The following is an 18,151-nucleotide window of genomic DNA, read 5'->3' as shown; positions in this document are numbered from 1 at the left end:
CCACTGGGTGGGGAGTGTCCAGTAGCCCTGGGGTCTCGGCGGGGCCTGAGCTGCAAGAGACGCTCAAGTTCTAGCAGTTGGCTGTCAGGCCCCCTTGGCTGAGAACCATGGGGGTGGGTTCCCAATACCATGTCAGAGCCCAGCTCTGAAGAAAGAACTAAGCTAAACTCAGGGAGCCCTTGGGCTTCAGTCTGATGAGGAAGGCTGTGAAAGCGAAGGCTGGTTAGCTGTTAGCAGCGGGTCAGGGTTCACGGGATCGCTGTTCCGCTCAGACGCGTGTGTCGGCTAATAGTTCCTGACTGTCACCCATGACTACTGACCCGCTGAGTGCGGTTGCAGGCTGCAGACTGAGCACTGCGGGAGGGAGCTTCTCCGTCGTGGTCGGGCACCCTGGTGCCATCCCCAGCAGCCCAGAGGGTCCCCTGAGCCATGCCAGAGGTGATTCCTGAGGGCAGAGCCAGGAGGAATCCCGAGGGCCATCGGGTGTGGCCCCCAGACAAAGGTCATCAGGAGTCAGGCTGGTAAGAGTTGTGGGCCTGGACATTGGGCTCTGAAGGGACATGGGTTTGGAGCTACTTGCTCAGGGCCACCATCCTTCTTGCTCCTCATGCTTTGCCATCAACCCGACAGCAATGAAGCCAACTCTGAATCACAGTTGGTGTTCTCTGTACACAACAGCACGCAACATCGCACTATCTCTGTGGAAATAGCCTGGATGTGGTTTTGTTGTTTTGGTTGTGTGTTTTGGTTTTGTGTGTGTGTGTGTGTTTGGCTTAGTAATGCTGAACCCTCAGAGGGTTTCCAGAGCTGATCCCTGGCTTGTCCTCCAGGGTGGCAATTTACCACAATCAAGCCAATCGGATTGGTACCTTTGACCCCTGTCCAGCAGTCATCAAGAAAAGTGAGACCGACAGACACTGATTTTTCCAGGTTGCTGCTAATCTTGACAGCTGGCCATTTATTTAGCATGACCTCTGCTCCCCAGCCTGGCTCTGGCCCAAGAGGTCTGAGCCATTGTTCATGTTACCAGATGTATTAAAGAAAGCTGCAGATACATTAGCACTTCATAGTATTCAAGAACTAACAAGCAAATAAAGAGCCCAGGCTGGGAGGTTTACTTAGTTTTGGCCACAGGTTATAATCCATCAGTGAGCTTCTTTGATGTTTGTCATTAACGCCATGGTTCACTCCTTTCTATCCCGGCCTGGGTACACTTTTGCAGCCCTGATTGTCTAAGCTAATCGAAATTTATTCCCATAAGAGACTATCCTTACCTTAGACTTATTATCAAGGGGAGGATCTCCCACAGCCAAGGAAGCCAGAGGTCTAGGACAGAATGTAAATTCAAATGTCCCCGATTATCTCAGGGCTGAGTTTCTCCTCAAGTCTGTTTGCAAATGTGCAGTGCAGGACCTTTGCTTTAATTGCCTGGTGCTGCTGTGTGTGTGGAGGGCTGCATGGAAGTTACTCTCTGTCATTGAGATGAGATGGATCCCCTGTTCAGCGCCACACAGCCTGCAGCAGCAGCTTCCTCTCTCCCCCAAGCTCCTGCCCTCAGCAGGGAATGACACTCTCATGCTGGGAGCACTGTTAATGCCTGTGGCTCTACTGGGAGCAAGTCCATGCTACCAATTCTGAGAATCTAGGAGAAATGAAAGAGGTCCTAATAGCATCGCCACCTAGGATAGTATCAGGGAACACGAAACACCGAAGGGTCACAGGTTGACTGGGTCACTGAGATGCATCACCAACTCAGGTGTTTAAGCGAGCCACAGCTGCAGGTGCCAACACTAAAAACGACCTGGTTAAAACAATCCCCTGCTCTTTCTTGTTAACAGAAGTACCCCACTTTCCTATAGCCAGAGAATCGCATGAGGGCTCACAAAAGCACTGGAAGGTATCTTAAAAAGAGAACCATTGGTGTTTCTAGGCAGATTACTACAGGTTAAGTAAGAAAATTTCAGAAGCAGACAATAGTTCAAAAACCTCTTCGAGTATTCGGGACTGGGACACCTCCAAACCGTGGGGGGGCACTGGAATGGGACGGTGTCAGACCAGTTTCCAATTCGCCCCCGCCTCCGGAAGTCACGCCCTCGACCCGCCCTTGGCGCCATCTTGCCACAACCAGCAATGAAGAATTTGGGCCATTCTGGCAGGCACTGCCAGCTGGAGATTGCTCCGGACCCCAGACCGGGCCCACAACACCGGGCTGCCAGACGGAGAAGGTACAGTCAGCACGCCTTCTCCAGATGGAGCCCCGGCGACACTGAGCTTCTACTAACACAGCTCCGGTATGCGGGACTGGGACACCTCCAAACCGCCTTTTGGCCTTTTGGCCGTTTGTATTTATTTTTTGAGGAAACTTCTGTTCATTTTTTCTCCCCATTTTTTGATTGAGTTGGAGGTTTTTTTCTTATACAATTCTACTAGTGTCTTGTATATCCTTGATATTAATCCCTTATCAGATGGGTATTGGGTAAATATTCTTTCCCATTCTGTGGGCTCTTTCTGTATTTTGGTCACTCTTTCTTTTGAAGTGCAGAAGCTTCTTAGTTTGATGTAGTCCTATTTGTTTATGTTTGCTTCCACTTGCATGGTCAGTGCTGTTTAATCCTTAAAGATGCTTTTAGCATTAATATCATGGAGAGTTCTGCCTACATTTTCTTCTATGAACCTTATAGATTCATGTCTGATATTGAGGTCTTTAATCCACTTTGATCTGACTTCTGTGCCTGGCATTAGACAGAGGTCAGAGTTCATTTTTTTTGCAGGTAACTATCCAGTTTTCCCAGCACCACTTGTTGAAGAGGCTTTCCTTGTTCCAGTTTGCATTTCTTGCTCCTTTGTCAAAGATTAAGTGGCCATATATTTGGGGGTCTATGACAGGATATTCAACTCTGTTCCATTGGTCTGCAGGTCTGTTTTTATCCCAATACCATACTGTTTTAATTAATACTGCTTTGTAGTTGAGTTTGAAGTTGGGGAAGGTTATGTCACCCATCTTTTTTTCCCCAAGGATTACTTTAGCTATTTGTGGGGGTTTATTGTTCCATATAAATTTCAGGAGTGTTTTGTCTATATCTTTGAAGAACGTCATGGGTTTCCTGACAGGGACTGCATTAAATTTATATAGTGCTTTGGGAAGTATTGCCATTTTGATAATGTTAATTCTTTCTATCCATGATCAGGGGATGTGTCTCCATTTCCTAGTGTCCTCCTTTATTTCTTGAAGTAGTGTTTTGTAATTTTCCTTGTCTAAGTCCTTCACCTCTTTGGTTAAGCTGATTCTGAGGTACTATTGTGAACGGGATTGTTTTTTTAAATGTCTCTTCCTTCTCTTTCATTATTTGTATATAAGAAAGCCATGAACTTTTGGGTGTTGATTTTGTAGCCTGCCACTTTACTATATCGACTTGTTGTTTCTAGGAGCCTTTCTGTAGAGTCTTTAGGGTTTTCCAAGTATAGTATCATATCGTCTGCAAATAATGATAACTTGACCTCTTCCTTTCCTATCTGTATGTCCTTGATATCTTTTTCTTGTCTAACTCCTATAGCCAGAACTTCCAGTACTATATTGAATAGAAGTGGCAAAAGCGGGCAACCTTGCCTTGTGCCCGATCTTAGAGGGAAGACTTTCAGTTTTTCCCCATTGAGAATGATACTTGCCATGAATTAATAAAAGAATTAAAAAAAATAGTCTGAAACGAAAAAAAAAAAGAGAATGATACTTGCCATGGGATTTTGGTAGATGGCTTTGACTATATTGAGGAAAGTTCCTTCAATGCCCATTCTGCTGAGAGTTTTCATCATAAACGGGTGCTGAATCTTGTCAAATGCTTTCTCTGCATCTATTGATATGATCATATGGTTTTTATTATTTCTTTTGTTGATATGATGAATTATGTTGATTGACTTGCGAATGTTAAACCATCCTTGCATCCCTGGGATGAATCCTACTTGTTCATGGTGTATGATCTTTTTGATGAGTTTTTGGAATCTATTTGCTAATATTTTGTGGAGGATCTTTGTGTCTGTGTTCATCAGTCTGTAATTTTCTTTCTTTGTGGTATCTTTGTCTGCTTTTGGTATCAGGGTGATATTTGCTTCATAGAAACTGTTTGGAAGTGTTTTTGATACTTCAATTTCCTGGAAGAGCTTAAAAAGGATTGGGAGTAAGTCCTCTTTAAAGATTTGAAAGAATTCACTAGTAAATCCATCTGGGCCAGGGCTTTTGTGCTTGGGGAGACTTTTTATTACCGTTTCCATTTCCTTGATGGTGATAGGTCTGTTCAGGTATTCAGGTCTTCTTGGTTTAGTCTTGGAAAGCTATAGGAGTCTAGGAATTTATCCATTTCCTGGAGGTTTTCATGCTTAATGCCATAAAGATTCTCAAAGTAATCTCTGAGGATCCTTTGAATTTCTGTAATTTCTGTTGTGATATCCCCCTTTTTATTTTTAATTTGGTTTATTAGGGTTTTCTCTTTCCCTTTTTTTGTAGTCTTGGTGGAGGTTTATCGATCTTGTTTATTTTCTCAAAGAACCAGCTCTTGGTTTCATTGATCTTTCGGATTGTTTTTTTGGTTTCCATCTCATTAATTTCTGTTCTGAGTTTTATTATTTCCTTCCTCCTGTTCGGATTGGGCTCCTTTTGTTCGTCATTCTCCAAGCTCTTAAGCTGTGAGTTTAGGTTACTCGTTCCTCCTTCCTGAGAAATGCTTGTAGAGATATGAACTTTCCTCTTAGCACAGCTTTTGCTGTGTCCCATAGGTTTTGGTTACTCGTGTCCTTATTGTCGTTCATTTTCAGGAATCTTTTGATTTCCTTTCTAAGCCACTCATTGAGCTATTTAATTTCCAGGTGTTTGATTTCGTTTTCTGTTTGTGTGTGTGATTTATTTCTAATTTCAGCTACTCGTGGTCCGAGAAGATCGTTGATACAATCTCTATCTTCTTCATTTTATGGAGGTATGTTTTGTGGCTCAGGATGTGGTCTATCTTGGAGAATGTTCCATGCACACTTGAGAAGAATGTATATTCAGCTTTTTGAGGATGCAGTGTCCTGTACATATCTACTAAATCCCTTTCTTCCATTTCTTCCCTCAGATGCTGTATGTCCTCGATAAGCTTGAGTCTGGTTGATCTACCAAGAGGTGATAAAGCAGTGTTGACGTCTCCCACTAGTATTGTGTTGCTATCGATGTCTTTCTTCAAGTCTATGAGTATTTGTTTTAAGTACTTTGCTGATCCTTCATTAGGTGCGTATATATTTAGAATGGTTAGTTCTTCCTGTTGTATAGATCCCCTTATCAATAAGAAATGACCTTCACTGTCTCTTGTGACTTTCTTCAGTCTGAAATCAATGTGGTCTGATACTAGGATGGCTACCCCACCTTTTTTATGGGTGTTGGTTGCCTATAGGATTGTTTTCCAGTCTTTGATTTGAGCCTGTGTTTGCTCTGACTGTTGAGATGTGTTTCTTGCAGGCAGCAGAATGTTGGGTTTAATTTTCTAATCCATCCTGCCACTCTGTGTCTTTTAATTGATGCGTTTAACCCATTGACATTCAGAGAGATTATTGTTATGGGGTTTTGTCCCATTTTTCTGCTGAAGTTTGGTGTATTTGAGGGTCCTGTCTTGTCTTACAGCAGCCCATTCAGTTGTTCTTGTAACCATGGTTTTGAGTTATGAAGTTCCTGAGCTGTTGTTTATCTGTGAAACTGCGTGCTGTTCCTTCTGTTATGAATGAGAGTCTAGCCAGGTAAAGTAATTTTGGTGAGGCATTTATTTCATTGAGTTTTTTCATTATATCCCACCACTGTTTTTGGGCCGCGATGGTTTCATCAGACAAGTCAGCTGTGAATCTTAAGGATGCTCCTTTATAGGCAATTTATTTCTTTGATCTTGCTGCTTTCAGGATTTTGTCTTTAACTAAGTTTTTGGTCATTTTGATCAGGATATTTGGGGTATTTTTATTTGTTCTAGCTGGTACCCTTTGGGCCTTCTATATGTGGTCACATGTTTTCTTCAGCTCTGGGAACATTGTAGCAATGATGTCTTTGACAGTTTCTTTTTTTTTAAACATTATTACTTATTTTTATTTATTTATTTTTGGGTCACACCTGGCGATGCTCAGGGGTTACTCCTGGCTTTGCACTCAGGAATTACTCCTGGAAGTGCTTGGGGGACCATATGGGATGCTGGGAATCGAACCCAGGTCGGCCGCGTGCAAGACAAACGCCCTACCCACTGTGCTATCGCTCCAGCCCCTGGCAGTTTCTTCTTTATCAGGGTTTTATTCCTGTCCCTCTGGGACTCCAATCATCATCATCATCATCATCATCATCATCATCATCATCATCATCATCATCCCGTTGATCATCGAATTTCTTGAGTGGTCTCAGTAACGTCTCCATTTGTCCTATCCCTGAGATTTTAGAAGCTTCTCTCTACTCGGCCTTCCCAATGATACCGCATTGGAGGCTCTTTCAGGGTCAGGGGAATGAGACCCAGCTTGTTACTGGCTTTGGCATATTAATACACCATAGGAAGCTTGCGAGGCTCTCCCATGTGGCAGGAAACTCTCAGAAGCTTGCCAGTTTCTCCCAGAGGGAGAAGTAGGTTATAAGATATTTGGGAGCTTGCTTTTAAGTCTCTGGGTGTTGGTTGTGGATGGGATTACACATACCTGGGTTCCTCTGCGGGTATCTTCATGCATGAGGCTTGTCCGAACCTGTGGAGAGGGGCCTTGAGCATGGCCGTGCCTAGGTTCCGGAGGTCTTCGGCCACCGGGAGCTCTGCTCGGGGTGGGGAGGGAAGCTGGAGCCCATCCCAGTGAGTCTCTTGCCCGCACACCTGGCTGTCTTCCCCAGGACTCCAATAATTCTTATATTACTCCTCTTGGCTTCATCACGATCTTCTCTTGCCTTCTGTTCCCGGATTGTCAGTCTCTTTTCCATTTTCTGTTGTTTTCTAGAGAGTCTCTGGACTTCATCTTCGAGCTCACTGTTACTCTGCTGCTGAGGCCATCCAGTGAGCTTTTTAATTCGCCCACCAGGTTTTTAAGGTCTGACATTTCTGCTTGTATTTTCCGCATCTCTACCTTCAAATCTTCTTGTATTTTATTTTATTTTATTTTTTTAAAGAAATATTTTATTGAACCACCGTGAAAACAAGAAAAAAAATACAAAGCTTTCAGGTTTAAGTCACAGTCAAATACTGATTAAACCACTATCCCTTCACCAGTGCACCCGTTCCACCACCAAGAACCCCAATACACCCCCCTCCCACCCCACCCCCCATCTAAGTAGCTGATGATATTCCCATTATTCTCTCTATATATTGAGTACATTTCATATTTCCATACAGAACTCACTATTGTTGATTGGAAATTTTCCCCAACAATCAGGCCTGCTGAATAAGCATCATCTAATAATTTCTCTTCCTTGGTAAAAGTGAAGACTTTGAGCGGCCGCGCGGTTTTGGGTTTCTAATATTTTAGCTCAGTTCACAGTCAAAATGGATGGCTGCAAGAATCTGCTCTGGTGCCAAAATGGGTTAGGAGACCTCAGGATCACAGTCGGTAGGCGGGAGGCTCTGCTTCTCGTGCCGCGGCTCTTGGTTCATCTCTGGGCGGAAGGCGCGCCGGGAACACCTCCCCTCCCAGGATCACCTACAGGCTACGTCACTAAAGAAAGTCCTACCTCCTGGTGGAGGGGTCTTAGAGGGTGGCTCTCACCGCGTGGCTGCTGCCGCTGCCGCCATTTTCGCTCAGAAAAATGGGGTGGAGAGGGAAAAAAATCCCTCCCCGGGCTGCACGAGGTTGTAGTTCAGTTCACAGTCAAAATGCATGGCTGCAAGAATCTGCTCTGGTGCCAAAATGGGTTAGGAGACCTCAGGATCACAGTCGGTAGGCGGGAGGCTCTGCTTCTCGTGCCGCGGCTCTTGGTTCATCTCTGGGCGGAAGGCGTTCTTATATTTTATTGGTATTGCTTTCCATTGTTTCTTTTAGCTCCCTAGAAGTCCTCAGTAGCTCCTTCCTAAATTCCTTATGAGAGAGGTTGTATATACTTCATTGTTGTTGGGGTCGTCTGGGCTAACCTCTTCGACAAGTAAGCTTGGTGGGGATCTGCGTTGCTTTACCAGTGTGACCTATGTGGCTCAGTCTTCACACTCACTGATACTACTCTATTTATGATGCAATATTAATTTAGGTGGGCTTAATGAGATATTAGCTAATGTGTTTCTGTTGGTTAAGCTAATCTGGTAAAAGTTCCAGCTAAGAGGGTAACTTCTGGTTCTTGTGGGATATGAAGGGGAGAGAATAACTCTGGGCAGGAGCCCTGACCCGGTCTGGAACCTGGATAGGGTGGCAGAGAGTGCACGGAACGTTTCAGCTTTGGATGCAGCATGGTGTCCCTCGATTCCTGTCCCCCAAAGACCAAGGATGAAAACTGGCTTTCCTGGGAACTGGGTCAAAACGTGGCTCCGGGCAGGAGACCTGACCTGGGCTGGTACCTGGATAGCGTGGCCCTTACTCGCGTTTTGAAGGTTCCAAAGAGCAAAGCCTGTGGGGCCACCCAAGTGGCCATTGACGTTGGCTTTCAGCACATTGATTCTGCCTACTTATACCAGAACAAGGAGGAAGTGGGAGAGGCGATGTGAGTGAAGATAGCTGATGGCACCGTGAGGCGAGAGGACTTGTTCTACACCACCAAGGTACGCGGGGGCCATTGTCTGAGGGAAGCCTTGCTGCCGACACAACTCGCAGGTGACGAGGTGTGTCCAGATTCCTCCTCCAAGCCCCCCTCCCCACCTTGATGGTCACTGGATTGGGGAACCAGATCCTGAGTGGACTTCCCAGCCATTGTGAGAGGACATGGTTCTACCTTCCCTGACACTGGGGTGACTGGATTTCTGCACACTTTCAGAGCTGCTTTTCTGATAGGCTCTTAGCCCTCTAAACTCTTAGGCGGGGGTCACCAAATGAGGTCCATTGGCCCTTGAGGCTTGGTTGGCCTTGTGGAAGGCCACCTCTCCTCAGTTTTTGAACCCCTAGGCCATTGGTCATTCCCACAGCAACAGGCTCTCTGTGGAGGAGAGAGTCAATGGGGGCGTGAGTTCCTGACATGTGCCCTTTTAATATCTCCAATTCAAGACTAACAATCCATTTCCTACCGAGGAGACCCCTCAGATCCAGTCTCTGTGAGAAGCAAGTTCTGGGGTGAGGCAGCCCCTGGGCTCATATCTGGTTTATTGCTCACGGGTAAGCAACGCCAATATTCAGTGGGGTAAGAATTCAGAAGACAGAGATTCCCAGATTCTAACCCTTTCAAACAGTGTGCATTTAGATATTTTCATTTTAAGTTTTCTTTTTTTCCATACACCTAGATTTGTGCTTCAAGATTTTGGGATTCTGTGGGTTGAACTGCATGCAAATCATAGTCCTTAGGCCTCTTACCCCAGTCCCCAGCTCAGACACTTAACAAGTTTCACTTTGGTCCTCAAATATATATGACTCTAAACTCTATATAATTCATTTGGACCCTGAAGTTTGGGCCGACTTTCCTTCAGCCACATTTGGTCCGCCAGTGCCTGGAAAGGTCCCTGAAGAAACTGGGGCTGGACTACGTGGACCTCTTCATCATTCACATGCCGGTAGCTATGAAGGTAACTGGGCTTTGCTCTTGGAGTGTGGACAGTTTGATCAGCGCTTAGCTGCTTCCACTCGGTGCTTGGGGTTCCTCAGAGAGGGGCTCAGGGAGGCTGAAGTGGCTGCGAGATGGACCTCCATGACCATGGGCACCTTCAACCCACGAGGTTCATTCCAGGTCTGAGGCTGTGCGAATGGAAGTCTGGGGCCACACAATACACACGCACACACACATACACATACATGCATGCGTGCACACCCAATACACCCACATGCGCATACATGCAGACACACACGTACACATATACATACATACACACATGCATACACACGTGCACACACATACACCTGCAATCTTATGTGCACACATACATGCAGGCTCACGCACGCACACATACCACACACATATGCATGTAAACATATGCACATACACACACACACACACACACACACGAAGTCCAGTGGCCCCAGCTGCGAAACTCATGTCCTTGAGAAGCCCCTCTGTTCTCTGGTGTGACCCCTGAGTGCAAAGCCCAGAGGAAACCCTGAGCACAGTTGGAGAGGGTCCAATCCTAAGCTTGAAAAACAACCCCCAAACCAAGACAATCCTGCAGGCCCACAGGGACGCAGATACTTGCACAGACATGGCTGGGGTCTGAGCAGGGACGTGCCCTGATGGCAGGGGCCCGCCTGTGGAAATGGGGCTCCTAGGGACACGATCTCAAGGGGCCCAGTCACGGGGCATGGGCAGATGACAGGGCTTCCCGTGCGCCACCAGAAGGCCCTGGAGAGCTGCAAAGACGCCGGGCTGACCAGGTCCATTGGCGTGTCCAACTTCAACCGCAGACAGTTGGAGATGATCCTCAGCAAGCCGGGGCTCAAGTACAAGCCCATGTGCAACCAGGTGAGGCACGGGTGGGCCCCGTGTGCCCCTGCCCCCTCCCCACCCGTATTGTGCCCCGGGTCTGTCGGGCACTGGCCCCCGCTGAATGCAGAGATGCCTCAGCAAGGAGGGCGGATGGGGGCAGAGCCCTCTCCCGGGTAGGCATGCGGGGGCCTGTGACGTGCCCTGGGAGGACCCATGTAGTTGTTACCCTGGGCCGGCCTGTGAGAGGATCTGTGGGAAGGACGCGCCCGAACAAGCTCCCCGTCTGCTCCTGACTCGGGAGAGCTTCCTCGGGGCCTGAGTCTGTGTCTTGGTCCTGCAGGTGGAGTGTCACCCTTACCTGAACCAGCAGAAGCTGCTGAACTTCTGCAGGGCCAGGGACATCGTCCTCGTGGCCTACAGTGCCCTGGGGTCCGACAGGGACCCAAAGTGGTAATAAGAAGTTCCAAATACACCATCTCAGCATCTCTGTACAATCACATGATCTCTTTGCGTTCCAGTGTTTGGGTTTGGAAGGATTCAGCGTGGGTCTAAGGCTCTCTAGACTGTGACTCCACGTAGCCTCACGGGCTGCCCTGCTCACCACTGCTCCCCTGGCCTTGTTCATCCGAGCGTCCATGAGCTCCACCCACCCCATATTATGTACATTTCTGGTCACTATTGATGTGGGACCCACCAGCAGTGCAGGGAGGCATGTCATGCTGGGCTCGGCCCAGGTCCTAGACAAGCCAGGCTCACGTGGAACCGCCTCTCACAGCCTACGTGCATTTAGAAAGTGAGGTGATGAGTGTGTTTTCCCATGTGCCTCACATGCACTCTGAGTCCCTCAGTCTGACAAACAGGTGGACTGTGGGTCCCAGCCTGCAGTGAGACAGAAACTTCCACCTCCCAAGGAGTCTGGCTGTGCTCCCCCCACGCAGGGCTCCTGCCCCAGGACCCTTGTTAGATTTTATTTTTCGGTCTAGGCGGGTTCCTGTGTGCTGGGCTGACAGGGGAGGCAGGCACCGAGGCCCTCTCTGCTCCCAGCTCCCACACAGCGTGCCATCTCTTCATTTCTTCTCAGCTAGATAGGTTGGCTATGTGAGCACATACTAACAATCAATTTTCAATCGGAGAGTTTATTGTCATGTTGACTCCTACCAGTTCTGTGCAATTACGAATGTTTCTGAGGATCATGCGAATCTTCCCTGGGTCACACCATATTGTCCCCCTCAGCTCTCTGGGGCTCTCCGGAACAGGGCAGCCAGCTGTACCCTCAGGCCTACAGTCTGCACATCCTCATGTTGGGAGGGTTTTGTTTTTGTTTTTTTCTTGTAGGATCAAAGGTGATTGTCCACAGTTATTAGAGGAGCCGGTCCTGACGGCCATTGCCAAGAAACACAGTCGCAGCCCTGCCCAGGTGGCTACCAGCTGCAGCAGGTGTGTGTGTGGGGGGAGTGCTGGCCAAGAGCTTCAGTGAGAAGACGATCAAGGAGAACTTCCAGGTAGGGGCACAGTGGTGAGTGAGTGGGGTCAGGCCCCCTCTCACCTCTGGGTCTGCTCCCACACACTCTTTCCCACTCATGTCCAAGTCCATTCTTGGTGTCCCTGGGCTCCGGGCAGCTGGTCTTGTGGGGAGGCCATGGGGCGCATCCTCTCTGGGCTCATCTCTTGCTGTGCCTCTACCAGCTTCTCCCCTTGATGGAAGCCTGTGGAGGTGACAGGGGTGAGAGGGCCTAGGGGTAGTGAGGGCCTCGGGGGAGCCTTATGCATGCTCTCCACATCCTTTCCAATCTCACGGACACACTGTGAACAGAGTAAGGAGATGACAGAGGACCTAGTGACACAAAGTGTTGAATCTATAGATACATCTACTCAATCCACAGAAACACCTGAAGGCAACTCCAAAATCACTGAGACAGTTTAAAGCTCCATCTTGTCTTCAGTTGAGTTAAGCCTGTTTCTCCAGCCCACATGGTAGCATTTCATGTCTGGAGTGTGTGTGTGTGCGTGTGTGTATATGTGTGCATGTGTGCGTGTGTGTGTGTGTGTGTGTGTGTGTGTGTTTGGCCCACACCCAGACGATGCTCAGGATTTACTCATTACTCTGTGCTGAGATCCCTTCTGGAGGTTCTCGGGGGAACTCATGTGATGCCAGGGATAGGATCCTGTAAGGCGAGTGCCCTGCCCGCTGGTCTATCCCCCTGCACAATGGAAACACAATGGACAGGTCCTTGGCAGAGAGGGCAACTCTCTTTTCCTTCGCGATGCCTAGCAGTGGAGGTCCTGCCCTTCCCACTCTCTGCTGTCCTGCCGTGGAGTCTCCACCCGGACCATGGGTGCAGACTGAGGCAGGCGGCCTTATTCCCAGGCAGGCTCTCTGCTGTGAGACCTGTGAGCCCCTCGGCCACTCTGGGCTTTCTCGAGAGGAGACAAGCAGAGAAGCAGCAGCACCTGGGGGTCGGGACAGCTGAGTGGTCACACCTTCGGGCAGGAAGGAGGTTCCAGGACCTGTGACGCTAGAGAGGCCACCAGGCAGGTGCTCTCTCTCTCTCTCTCTCTCTCTCTCTCTCTCTCTCTCTCTCTCAATCTCTCTTACCTGAGCTGAGGCCCCAGGCTCCCCCAGCTCCACGCATGGCCCAGACAGCGGGTGCTTTGCCTTTGCCAACAGACAGTTGTCTCTTCTGTCCTTCACCTGAGAGAATACAAGGGCCCTTCACTCACATCCACAGAAACTCACTCAGACAGATTCCTGATGGGCGAGTCGTGTCCTGTGTGTGTGTGTTGAATGAGACAACAGAGAGGGCACAGCTGAGTGGAAAACTAAGGCGAGCAAAACTGGAAGCTGAAGACAGAACCCTTCCTAAATGGTTTGGGGGTGTGCAGTAGTTCCTGTTTCAGGGGAGACTTCAGGGCATCCTTTCCTGCAGGTGTTTGACTTTAAATTGACCCCGGAGGACATGAAAGCCATCGATGGCCTCAACAGGAATTTCCGCTATTTCAGAATAGACTTGTGAGTGGGGTGCAAGCTCTCGGTGATGCTGGGGTGCGGACTTGGGCAACAGGTTTCCTGAGTCAGGGAATGGCCGGGTGTGTGGCAGAGACGTGGAACAGAGCTCTGAACTTCAGAACAGGGGACAGAGTGTCATTAGGAGGGGACTGGGTCCAGGAGCTGCTGCAAAATGCCCCGGTCACCTCATGGGAAATCACTGTCTGGCCCCGAGGCCTGGACTTTGTGCACAAGGACCCGCTCTGCTGACTGCTCTACTTTTACACACAAAGCCACGCCTTCAGGGCTGTGGGACAGCTGGGTTCAGGGCAGGTCACCCCCAAAAAGGGACAGGTGGGAAGAGGCAGGGCCAGGGCCAAGCACTGCATGAGGGGCCCGTAGGGGCAGGGCTCGGGTTCTCTGGTGGGGGAGGGTGCAGGGCAGCCCTGTGGGTGCCTCCTGTTCAGGGACTCAGCTTTGGGCCGGGGCCCTTTTGGCTCAGACACTGGGTCTTTGTCATGCCGAAGACTTTGGTGTCATGTCCCCTGCTCTGTGGGACTCAGAGGGGATGGGGGACTTGCCCAGGGCCCCTCTATGTGTTGGGGAGAATTTGTCAGGGTGGTTAAAGGGGATCCTGGCCCAGCTTTCCCCCTCTTGAGCACCCTGGTCAATCCTGCGAGAAGGCGGCCACCACACTTACCCATCCTTGTCCTTGTCCCAATGCAATGGGCCACCCTAACTACCCATTTGCTGAGTACCCGAGTACTGAGGCTTCACGTGCTGGTGTGGAAGGACCCGCTACGGCTGTTGGGGCAGTGCCTGCGGGCCCAGCCCGGCCTCCCCCTTCTTCACTTTTTCTCCCCGTGAATTAATAAAGATTTGAAATAGCTGAGGCAGGGGTTATGTCCTGATTATACAGTCATGGGGTTTTCAACATGCAGATTCCATAGAAATCATCTATTAATTATGAAGATAAAATTTTTGGAATTTTCTGATTAAATCTGTTTCCTCTGAGTTCTTTCCATTCTGATTTGATTCTTTCTACTTATTGTATCAATATTGCCTCAGCTTACAATAGAGTATGTTCTGGGCACATTTTCCACCTGGGTTAAGTTGGCGTCCACTGCGCCGCTGGGGAGAAAAGCCAAAAGGGACAAACATCTTTCTCCACCCCGGGTGGCACTGTGCCATAGTTCAATGCTCAGTCCAGATGCATATCTGCCAAAAACAACAAGATTGGTTTGTGTGCCCTTCGGATCATGGCCATTAAGGAGCCAGGAGCCATTCGTGGGCGGCAACTCAGGGCCGAGTTAGGGGAGGGAAATGGGCTGGTTCCAACCCCCATCCTGAAAGGCCCTGTGTGTCACGTCACTGCAGTCTCATACCTGGCTGTCCAATAGAATCTGAAAAGGTGGCGGCCACAGCTACACTGGGGAGAAAAGGCAGAAGGGACAAACACCTTTCCCTAACAGGGAAGCACGGCACCGTAGTTTAGTGCTCAGTGGCAACTCGGGGCCTCGTTGGGGTGGGGAGAGGGGCCGGTTCCACCCTCCAACCTGTGAGGCCCTGCGTGTCACCATCTCTCTCTCTCCAGTTGGGCAGGGGCAGACGCTAGACCATTTATTTTCCATTGCTCAGGACAACTCCTGGCCTTGCTTGGCCAACTGGGCTGGTGGCACCAGGGACATGCAGGGTCACCCTTGCAGAGTTCAGGGACTGTCACTTCTTCAGAGAAAAGTCTCTGTTTTCCTTCAAAATCAGAGAATCTGATTAGGACATAGGAAGCAAAAAATATTTTTTTAAAAAAACTGAGTGTTTTTACACAAATTCCTGAAAAGATAAATAAAAATGCATCAAAATCAGACAAAACTTAAGGAGAATATTAACCACTTCTAAGAATACTTGTCTTTATATCAGATTAAACATAATTGAACTTCAGCTTTATATAAATATATATTAATATTAAAACATATATTACATTCATAAAATCTGGTCCAGCTTGATTACACATAACATTCCATTCCCAAGATTCCTTTTCCACAATTCCTTGGCAACTTCCTCCCTGCATTGAGACTTTCTTCTGTACCTTTCTTCTTTCCCATTCTGGAATGAGCAGCTTTATGCAGACAGAGACCGTTCCCCTCTCCAGATCCACCTTAGACTCACCCCCATCCTCCTCACGAGGACTCCGCCCTTCTTCCTCTGGTTGGATGATGAGCCTGGTGTTTCTATCACTGGTGTTCCTTAGAATCATACCCCTTATGTCTTTACTTTCTGGGGCACACTAAGTTTTAATCAAGGGCCCTACCTTACACCAACCTTCTATGCACTACAGGTTGAGCAATACATTCTGTAATTTCGTAGTGTTTTATTCCTCACAGTGAGTCCTGCAACACTGCACAAAATGTACTTCCAGGTAGGACCCAGAAATCCTTTGCTTGCTCTGTGAGGAGAAGTCACAAGTAGACAAATGTGTGTTCAGGGACCGAGGAATCAACGTGGATCTTGTTGGGAAGCCAATCTAGATCCTCGGTGAATCTGACCTAGCATTTCAACGAACAACAAGTTGAGGCCTGGAGTCAGAAGAAATACTTAGCATTCGGTAGCAGCAGTTCCTGGAAAGCATGTTGCAATGCTTGTGCCATCGCATAGATTGATTATAGGCCATCAGTCCTGAACGTTGCGATTTCCCTTGAAATGGACATTTGGTAGAAGAACCATTGCCCCAAACCCCTTTTTCTTCCTGACCAATCACTGAACCATTCAAAAGGTGAGTTTTTTAACTAGTTAACTTAATTAGAATGAAAGTGGCATGTTCCTTTTTGAGACAATGCTGGTAACTTTGAAAACAGCCTATTTTATTAAAAAAAATTTTTATTAGTGAATCACCGTGGGGTACAGTTACAAACTTACAAACTTTCGTGTTTGCATTTCAATCATACAATGATAGTTTACCCATCCCGCCACCAGTGCCTTTTCTCCTCCACCAATGTTCCCAGTATCCCTCCCACCATCTCCATCCATCCCCCACCTCCCCAACCCGCTTCTGCAGCAGGGCATTCTCTTTTGCTCTCTCTCCTTTTGGGTGTCGTAGTTTGCAATAGAGGTATTGAGTGGCCAGCGTGTTTGGTCTATAGTAACTTTCGGCACCCATTTGACAACCTGAATGAGACCTCCCAACATCCTGTACTTGGTTTTCCCTTCTCTATCTGATCTGCCTTTTCCCCCAGTATGTGAGGCCAGTTTCCAAGCAGTGGAGCAGACTTCCTGGTCCTTATCTCTAATACTCTTGGGTGTTAGTCTCCCATTTTGTTACTTTATATTCCACAGATGAGTTTGAACTTTCTATGTGTGTCTCTCTCTTTCTGACTCATGGACACTATTCCGTGGGCTCGCTCCAAAATCCAACCAGATAGAAAAGGCTGCTCCTACAGGACCCCGTCAGACGAACTCCCCATGCCCGCTCTCTGCCCTGCTCAGCCCTGCTCTGTGAGCTGCATCTCACGTCCCTACTCTGGTGGGGGACCGGCACCATCTTCCACCTTTTCTTCTTCACTCCCTCCTGGCACGCGCAAATACTTCCAGAGGGACTGTGAGCCCCAGAACTGTATCTCCCACCCTGCCCCCTGGCTCTGCGTTCTTCTCTCCAGCTAAAACAAGTCCCGGGCTCACCCCTCCTCCTGCCGCTCTGCGTACACCTTGCCCGCCTTCTCGCCTCGGCCCATTCCTCACGCTGCGCTCCCCTCCTGGACTCTCCCATCCCGTGCTGGGCACTGAGCTCATTGGAGAGACCCTCGCATGGCGCCGTGGCCTGTGTCTTGCCCGTGGGAGCTGCTGGCTGAGTGCGTGTGGGGTCCTGAGTGTGAGTCACTTGGGAGCCCCCGCAGGTCACTGCAGAAGCGCCTGCCCCACTCAGAGCTGGGTGGGCTGCGTCCACGGTCTGTTCTCCCAGCATCCTGCGTGCGTGTCCCCCGTGGTGCTGGGTCCTACTTCCCATCAACTTCCTGCGTGGGAGGAGATGCGAGTTTGCAGATTTTGTAGCCCTTGACTGCTTAGTAGGCATGACTCAGCTGGATCTCTGTGCGGATTATCAATGGGTGCAGCCAGGATTCTGCTGACACATGTTGAGTCAAGATCACGTGTGTGCTTTACAATTATGTTCATTGTTTAGATTGGTTCAGTAAATCTCATAATCTCATTTCTCACACTACCCTTTTTTAAATTTTACATTGTTAGAATACTCTATTAAAGTGAACTGTGAAGAACTTCACTGGTTTGGTCCACTAATATTTATTGTGCTCAATAAAGAAATACATTTGAATTTATTTCTATCTTGTTCTACTTACTTCTTTTAGTTTATTCCCTTTTATTGCCTTTGGATTGCATTTGTTTTCTTATTCCAATAGTATTTTGCCCAATTACTTTGGAAATTTATTTTAGTGGTTCTCTTAAAAAAATTTATACCCTACTTAAATTAATTTTTTTTCTTTTTGGGTCACACCCAGCGATGCTCAGGGGTTACTCCTGGCTTTGCACTCAGGAATTACTCCTGGCAGTGCTTGGGGGACCATATGGGATGCCGGGGATTGAACCCAGGTCGGCCACGTGCAAGGCAAACACCCTGCCCGCTGTGCTATCGCTCCGGCCCC

The 18,151-nt window shown here is 48.4% G+C and overlaps 1 pseudogene; it reads left to right on the top strand.

Moving 5' to 3' along the window:
• The first annotated feature begins 8,405 nt into the window (after window positions 1-8,405).
• On the top strand, window positions 8,406-13,530 carry LOC129405012 (aldo-keto reductase family 1 member C15-like; annotated as a pseudogene).
• Window positions 13,531-18,151: the final 4,621 nt, after the last annotated feature.

Source organism: Sorex araneus, chromosome 5, assembly GCF_027595985.1.
Source record: "Sorex araneus isolate mSorAra2 chromosome 5, mSorAra2.pri, whole genome shotgun sequence".
Taxonomy (NCBI): Eukaryota; Metazoa; Chordata; class Mammalia; order Eulipotyphla; family Soricidae; genus Sorex; species Sorex araneus.
Note: the sequence above shows the minus strand (reverse complement) of the source record. Positions and strands in the feature narration are given on the sequence as shown.